The sequence below is a fragment of the Phyllobates terribilis genome, unplaced genomic scaffold, assembly GCF_046119375.1.
Source record: "Phyllobates terribilis strain yellow unplaced genomic scaffold, ASM4611937v1 Scaffold_3__8_contigs__length_932513732, whole genome shotgun sequence".
Lineage (NCBI taxonomy): Eukaryota > Metazoa > Chordata > Amphibia > Anura > Dendrobatidae > Phyllobates > Phyllobates terribilis.
In genome coordinates this window covers 715,493,081-715,499,582 of record NW_027362763.1, presented here as the reverse complement: position 1 = coordinate 715,499,582, position 6,502 = coordinate 715,493,081, and the positions used below count along the sequence as shown (strand labels likewise).

The 6,502-nt window shown below is 52.2% G+C and overlaps 1 non-coding gene across 1 annotated transcript; it reads right to left on the bottom strand.

Annotated features, from left to right (window-relative positions):
• Positions 1-544: 544 nt before the first annotated feature.
• Positions 545-638, bottom strand: TRNAI-UAU (transfer RNA isoleucine (anticodon UAU)). Its single transcript has 2 exons — positions 601-638; positions 545-580 (listed from the first exon to the last, which is right to left on the bottom strand). It is a non-coding gene; the product is annotated as a tRNA-Ile (tRNA).
• Between the last annotated feature and the right edge of the window lie 5,864 nt (positions 639-6,502).

Below are 6,502 nucleotides of genomic sequence, written 5' to 3'. Positions count from 1 at the left end.
AATGAACTAAAAAATAAAATAAAAAATCAAGATAAAAGTAATAATAAAGAAATAATCTATCTGCCTGGGTAGATAGTAAAAAAAATGAAATAAAATAAATAAATAAAAAAATCAAGATAAAATTAATAATAAAAAAAATCTAGAGAGAAAAAAAAAATGTAAATACAAAAATAAAATAAAAAATAAAAATAATAATAAAACAAATCCATCTGTCTAGATAGAAAAAAATAAATAAAAAATAAAGATAATAGTTATTAAAAATAATCCATCTATCTTTCTGTTCTTCTATTTACCTGTAAAGGTAGAAAAAAAAATAGATATAGAAAAAAATATATAAAAAAAAATAATGATAAAAAGTCTGTAGACAGAGACAAGATAGAACGGATATACAATGTATCTCGTCACCTATGGAATTCTTGCTCCCTTCAGTATAAACAGGACTTGCACAGTCTGCCCTGGTGTCTGTGGATCTCACACACATGAACCTCCAGTGACTATGAGACACAATAATAAATTACTTTATAAAACATGCAGGAAAAATTTCTGCTCCAGGTGAGGCTCGAACTCACAACCTCGGCATTGCTCTGCATTGTACTGCTGTATAAGTACCGCGCGCTAACCGATTGCGCCACTGGAGCCCTGACTTCTGTGCCTGCAGAACGCTTCATCAGCCTTCGCAGAGGGCGGACGTGTGACGTCACAGGTCACGCCCACTTTCTGTACTCCCAGTCATATGTCAGCCTGGAGTCCCCAAGGTTCGTGCTGAAGTCAGTGAATGCGCGCTGCCGGCCCCGCTCTGTGCGGCTCACATACTGCGGATTTAGCATTGTAGCACTGACCTCTAGCGGCGGATCGTCATATTGCAGTAATAGAATATCAGCTGTTCACTGATGGCAGCGGCTCACAGGTCACAGCAAAGCGGATCTGATGGGGGGTTGTGTACAGCTTGTGCTGATACAATGCAGACAATATGCCCGGAGCACAGCAATCCACACAACAGCCCACGCCAGGGCTACAGCTGCAAAACGCTTCCTCATTAGTCACACCTCCCCCATAACTGCCAGTCACAGGATCCCCCCTAATACTGCCAGTCACAGGAGCCCCCATAACTGCAATTCACAGGATCCCCCCTAATACTGTCAGTCACAGGATCCCTCCTAATACTGCAAGTCACAGGATCCCCCCTAATACTGCCAGTCACAGGAGCCCCCCTAAACTGTCAGTCACAGGAGCCCCCATAACGCTGCCAGTCACAGGATCCCCCCTAATACTGTCAGTCACAGGATCCCCCATAACTGCCAGTCACAGGAGCCCCCATAACACTGCCAGTCACAGGAGTCCCCATGACGCTGCCAGGCACAGGAGCCCCATAACACTGCCAGGCACAGGAGCCCCATAACACTGCCAGTCACAGGAGCCCCCATAACTGCCAGTCACAGGAGCCCCCCTAATACTGCCAGTCACAGGAGCCCCATGACACTGCCAGTCACAGGAGCGCCCCTAATACTGCCAGTCACAGGAGCCCCCTAATACTGCCAATCAAAGGAGCCCCCATGACACTGCCAGCCACAGGAGCCCCCCTAATACTGCCAGTCACAGTAGACCCCATAACACTGTCAGTCACATGAGACCCCCTAATACTGTCAGTCACAGGAGCCCCCTAATACTGCCAGTCACAGGAGCCCCATAACACTGCCAGTCAAAGGAGCCCCATAACACTGCCAGTCACAGGAGCCCCCTAATACTGCCAGTCACAGGAGCCCCATAACACTGCCAGTCAAAGGAGCCCCATAACACTGCCAGTCACAGGAGCCCCCTAATACTGCCAGTCACAGGAGCCCCATAACACTGCCAGTCAAAGGAGCCCCATAACACTGCCAGTCACAGGAGCTCCATAGCACTGCCAGTCACAGGAGCTCCATAGCACTGCCAGTCACAGGAGCCCCATAACACTGCCAGTCACAGGAGCCCCCATAACTGCCAGTCACAGGAGCCCCCCTAATACTGCCAGTCACAGGAGCCCCATGACACTGCCAGTCACAGGAGTGCCCCTAATACTGCCAGTCACAGGAGCCCCCTAATACTGCCAATCAAAGGAGCCCCCATGACACTGCCAGCCACAGGAGCCCCCCTAATACTGCCAGTCACAGTAGACCCCATAACACTGTCAGTCACATGAGACCCCCTAATACTGTCAGTCACAGGAGCCCCATAATACTGCCAGTCACAGGAGCCCCATAACACTGCCAGTCACAGGAGCCCCATAACACTGCCAGTCACAGGAGCCCCATAACACTGCCAGTCACAGGAGCCCCATAACACTGCCAGTCACAGGAGCTCCATAACACTGCCAGTCAAAGGAGCCCCATAACACTGCACACCACACATATCATGTGATCTGTCACATTACACGTCAGGTGACCAACAAAATTTAAAGTGCCCAGGGCCTTACTTCGCTACCCTTTATCTGCTTATCTGCCCCCTGGCCAGATGTGTGTCAGCTGTTTATTCTCTGCTCTCCATGGAAAACACATACACATGTAAGCATGTGTAAGGTGCCCCAGCGAGGTAGTCGTAGGCGAGCTGCAGCCCCCTCTCGCTCTGGCACCCTACAGACAATTTGTGTCCTCCCTCTGATGTGTGGCTGTGTATGTGGTGCTCTCCACTTACTTCAAACCATCCAATCGCGGCTGTCTCCAGGCATTTCTCTTCTGGGACCAGGGCAGCAATAAATTCAGAGGACACGAGATTCTTAACCAAAACTTGGACTTTACTTGGGGAAGAGGAATATGTACAGTATTTGCAGGCAGATATAATGGATAAGGCCCGACAGGTTGTTATCTCTCTCACAGGCGCTGGCAACATCTTCAGCCCTGGTTCTCTCTTTAAGTGAAGCTTCTCTGTGACTTTAATCTCTAGCCTAAGAGACTCTTCTGCAATACCAGCAGTGTTCCGGATCCAATATCTCCCCCACGTCTTAGCCTGGAGTCCTAGTTATCTTCCTCTGCTTCCTGCAGACTAGAAGTTCCCCTGGGTCCTCAATACCTCTGAGTTTCTCCGGCCGGCTAACAGGACTCTTGCGTAGGGAGACTTTTACACTGGTGATCCCACTGTCTCAGGGTATGGAGCTCCCGTCTACCCTAGCAGCCACCATATAGTCAGGCTGCCCATACAGTTCACTGTCCTATCTCTTACTGAATATCTCTTCCTGCTTCTGGAAACTAAGCAGGGATTTTCCTAAAGTGCCCACCCTCTGTGAGCTGTCATCACTCAGCATTAACCCCATCACTGTCTGTAACACTGCTAGCAGACTCAACCTAACATCTGCACCCAGGACAGTGGCATCTTGTGGCTGATTACAGGTACTGCAGCCCACAAGGAATTATGCCAGGAACAAGCTCCACAACACTCAAGGCTTGATGAGGGCACTAAGTTACCCCTTTACTCTACTGACTGGACCACTGAAGCTAACCCCTTAGCTTGGCCTACCAACAGTTCAGAGAGGTCTAACTACAGGAACACTTCTTTTAACTACCTCAGTGCCAAGGGAAGGCTACGTCCTTCCCCACTATTACATTCCCCCACACTTTAATGTTGGTCGTCCCCGACCACGCTAAACATTCAATACATATCAGCAGCTATAACATCATATCACATTACTACATTTACTAAAACATTTTAGTACACGACTGGTCCTGGAGTCTTCTTCTTGAGTAGGAGACCGGCCCTTCTCGGTTAAGGGCCCGGAACTGCAATTCAGGACAGTCCATTATCAGCTTTCAAACTTCTCAAAAGTACCGGTCCTTCTTGGCAAGGACCCTGGAAACACAATGTCCATGTCCATATTTTTAAGACAGGTCACACATCAATAGCCCTTAATCTCCTTTGAAGGCTGCATTCTGAGGCACACGGTCACAGGGAGCATCCCGTGAGTCACTTTCTTCTTGGCCCTAGCAGGGGTCACCGGTTCTTCCCGCTAGGCCGCAAGTCTCTTAGATTTAGAGGACAGTCATCTTCACAGTGTGCCTCAGTGTTTTAAATTCCAGCAGAAAAAGGCGCAACAAGCGCAACAAAAATAAAAGTAGAAGTAAAAACAAAAAGAGCAGCTCCCTTTGGCACACAACTTTAGTGCTGCTTAAGGCCTTCGTGGCCTGGGAGGCAGGGGAACAGTCCTCCAATTTTTTTTCTTTTCCTTTAACTTAATTCAATATGGGGCACTCCGCCCTCATTGAGAAACAGTCCCAGGGCCAGGACCACCGCTGTTGGGTCCTGATAAAGGAAGAGGTGAAAGGTCAACGGACCTTTTAGCCCGCTAGCTCACTTCTTCCGGGCCTCCCCCCGTTCCTTCATGAAGGCGGCCCATGCTGCAGACGAAGGTGGCTTCTTCCACTTCCAAGGCTGATCAGGGTATCTGCTAGGCCCGGGGTCCTCGTCCGAGGATGTAGCACTGCCACAGCCGACCTGGGTAGGGCCGTAGCTGGTCACTGTAAAGTTGAGGACTTCATGACTGACACCAGCCTGAGTCCTTCTGACAGTTCCTTGCTCAACTGCCTCAGCCCCTCCTGGGTATTTGGCTGCTGAGTCAAAATCAGGCGCCTCACTGGGAGAGTCGGCCCTGCTGCAGCTCGGGAAGACTTCCTCCCCTTCATTCTCGATGTCTCCCCACTGCCGCTTCCTGGGTTCCTCCTCTTGCGGGACACTGGCCTTGGGAGGGGGTAGGATTTTTTTCCGGGCTTCCCTAGCCCAGTGCTGCAGAGCCTCTCTCTTGGCCCTTCGTTGGAAGACCTCCTTGTCCTTCTCGAGGACATCCTCCCATTTGTACGGTCGGATGAGCGCAGCCGCGTACCACCCCCTGGAACACTCACATTTAACAAAGTGGACTATGTCCCCCACACATAGGTTGTGGAGACGGTCGGGCAGGTAGTCGCGCTTGATGACTTCACGGGTGACGAATACCTCATGTCCGGTCCACTCCTCCTCTAAGAACCCATACCCCTCATGGATATGGAACTCGAGGACTCGCCCCCGAGTCTGGGACGCCTCCACCGACTCCCTCCGCGCCGCGTTGGACCCCTCCAGCCAGCCTCTCAGGAAGGTATCAGTCCATCGCCGCTGTTCTCGTGGCGTCATCGGGGGGTTGCGGGTAGTCCACTTCAGGCTACCGAGCTCGGCGTAACGCTTTGCCGAGGGGACGTTTATGGCCTCCAATGCCAGCTGCCAAAAATTCTCCCGGGTGGCCTTCCTTCTAGGGGGCCTCGCCTCCGCGCCACCCCCTTCAGGCCTAGGGGCCCCTGTCGCCGCGGAAGCTATCACGGCAGGCGCCGCAGGCGAAACCGGCTGCTGGGGTATAGACCGCTCACCTCCATCAAGCTCCGCTGCAGTTATTGCTCCGGCCCCACCGGGATGTTCTTCACCCTCGGCCGAGGGGGACGTGTCTTCCGGCATCCGGCTCCAGCACCACATACGAAACTCGTGGACGAGCAGGCCCAACTCCGGATCGGGCCTAGTGGACCACTGGACAGCCACTGGGGGCAAAGACTCAAGGGCGGCGTTCCCGGGTGAGCGACTTCCGATTGCGGCCCCTGGGGTAATCAGCTCTAGAATTTCCTCCTCGCTGCTCATCTCGGACAGAATATCCAATCCTCCGGCTGCTATCTTCTTGAAGCGTCCACTACAGCACCTCTTTCCTCTCACACGCTGAGCAGAAAATGGCGCTGGTCGTTTACCGGTGACGCGCGTCCTGCGCGTCCAACTCCTCCTCTTCCTGGGCCGGCCTTCTGACGGGACCGCCGTGTCACTCGTCGCTCTCGGCTGCTCCGCCTTCAGCCGCGCCCCTTTTCTGTGCGCGCTGATACTCACGGGGCCGGACTTCACCTTGCACCGCGCCCTCTTCCTCACTGGACGTCCCATCCTGGGACGCATCTTCACTGCTGGGCCCATCCTCCTTTGGGCCGGAACTCGTAGGGGCTGGATATCTTTTCGCGCTCTCCGGCGCCGTCCACTCCCACGATAGGCGGTTCTTCTCCCAGACTTAACCGCCATTGTCACCATCTTGAAATCCATGCTTCGGGCCGCCATCTTGGGCCGCATGCCTTCCAACACTCTCTCCTCAGTGTTCTGCGTCTTCTCTTCCCCGTTTTCTTCATGCGAGGAGCTCGCATCCTGCTGACTACGCCAAATGTAAGGTGCCCCAGTGAGGTATTCGTGGGCGAGCTGTAGCCCCCTCTTGCTCTGGCACCCTACAGACAAGTCGTGTCCTCCCTCTGATGTGTGGCTGTGTATGTGGTGCTCTCCACTTACTTCAAACCATCCGATCGCGGCTGTCTCCAGGCATTTCTCTTCTGGGACCAGGGCAGCAATAAATTCAGAGGACACGAGATTCTTAACAAAAACTTGGACTTTACTTGGGGAAGAGGAATATGTATAGTATTTGCAGGCAGATATAATGGATAAGGCCCGACAGGTTATTATCTCTCTCACAGGCGCTGGCAACATCTTCGGC